This window comes from Wasmannia auropunctata, unplaced genomic scaffold, assembly GCF_000956235.1.
Source record: "Wasmannia auropunctata unplaced genomic scaffold, wasmannia.A_1.0 LD336078.1, whole genome shotgun sequence".
Taxonomy (NCBI): Eukaryota; Metazoa; Arthropoda; class Insecta; order Hymenoptera; family Formicidae; genus Wasmannia; species Wasmannia auropunctata.
The window spans coordinates 895588-896133 of record NW_012026812.1 but is presented as its reverse complement, the minus strand read 5'-3'; positions in this window follow the sequence as shown (position 1 = coordinate 896133).

The following is a 546-nucleotide window of genomic DNA, read 5'->3' as shown; positions in this document are numbered from 1 at the left end:
TCAGTCACTCGTTCACTCGCTCGTCTTTTCTCTCTCTCTCTTTTTCTTTCTCGCACGCGCGCAATTATACTTACATTTTCTCACCGGCCTGCCCACTTTGTTCGACATATCGCAGATCCACGTCCACTGATCACTTATACAGTCTGAGCACTAATGGCGAAATGCGAATGTCCACTCGCAAGTCGCACGCCGGGCACCGAGAGCGTCGACCGTGTAGAGCCACGTGACATGGAAACAGTGTTGCCACGTTGCCGCACACAACAAACACACACCAAAGCATGATTCCATGTCCATGTATATTCCACGGCTTCGCCTGATTTTTCGCTCTGCGGTACGATCTCAAGTCGCGTTTTCTTCTTATTCTCTCTCTCTCTCTCTCTCTCTCTCTCTCTCTCTTTCTCTCTTTCTGTCATACTTATAGAAATATGACTTGAGATCTAATTTCACAAATTGACAATGTCATATTATTATCTATGTATTTCTCAACTTTTACATTAATAAATTTATTATATATGTAAATATTTTTAATAAAATATGTAAATATGA